A 1,300-nucleotide genomic window follows, 5' to 3' on the forward strand; every position below is an offset into this window, starting at 1 on the left:
TATGATTCTAATTCATATATATGTGGGGTTTTTGTTGTTGTTGGTTTTCTTAAGAGAATACAAAATAATAATAATAATAACAATAATACATTAGAAATGATACAGAATTTTACTTAAAAAATATGAATTCAAGAATGTTTGTTGTATTGTGTAGTGTTGTCTTCAAATTAGTTAGATTACCAGATATATGCATGCAAAATTGGGGGGGAAAGTTCTAAGAAATTAAAATGAAGTTTTTTGGCAGAAGCAGGGATTGAACTCAGGTCCTTGCACTTGCCAGGGAAGCGCTTATTCTACTGAGCCATCTCCCCGGCCCCTAGAAAAAAATTTAAGCATTAACTGCTTGTTATGGTTTCTGTCTAGTTGTCCCCCCAAAGCCTCATGCAGTCATGGGGCGGGACTTCTAGAGTTTGAGATTAACTCATGATCCTTTAGGATTATGGGTTTTAGTACTTCTGGGATTATGGGTGTGAGTGCTACACCCAGCCTGGGGGCAGATAGCCTGAATGTAACATAAGAGAGACAGAGAGACAGACTTCCTCTCTCTGCTGCCATTGTTGCTGCTACACCTCCCTTGTCTCCTCTTACTCTTTGCCACCAGCTTGAACTGCTGCCCTCTACCATGTGCCACTCTGCCTTGGAGCCAGCTGAGTATGGACTGCAACATCCAGTAACTGTGCACTGAGTAAACCCTTCCTTCCTTCATTTTGGGTGTCAGGATTTGTCCCAGCAACAAGAGAAAAGTAACTGAGACACTGCTCCTTTCAATAGACCAGCGACCAGCAGAAATCAGCAGTACAACTATCCAAACCATTCTGCACACATACATAAATATATCTTCCCCCAGACCCCATTTTGTTGTTGTTGTTTTGTTTTGTTTTGTTTTGTTTAGAGACTGGGACTTAGTATATAGTGTAGGCTGGCTTTGAACTCGCTTATGTAGCTCAGACTGGCCTCAAACTCACAGCAATCCTCCTGCCTCAGCCTTTTGAGTTCTGGGATTACAGGCGTGCACCACCATGCCCAACATAATTCCTATATATCATCTTTTTACTTTAGGAATAGGATTCTCACAGTAGAGAGAAAGACAGTCTTTTTTTACCACAATGACTACACCTTAAAAAACAAAAAAGCATGCCCCTCCCTGTAATGTTTTCTGTACCCTCTAATAACACTTTTTAAAAATGTTAATTAACTTAGCACATATGGGGCCAGGGAGATGGCTCAGTGGAATAAGCACTTCCTTGGCAAGCGGAAGGGTCTGAGTTCAATCCCCGGTTCCGCCAAAAATAAAAAAAAT

The sequence above is a fragment of the Octodon degus genome, unplaced genomic scaffold (assembly GCF_000260255.1).
Source record: "Octodon degus isolate 3935 unplaced genomic scaffold, OctDeg1.0 scaffold00104, whole genome shotgun sequence".
NCBI lineage: Eukaryota > Metazoa > Chordata > Mammalia > Rodentia > Octodontidae > Octodon > Octodon degus.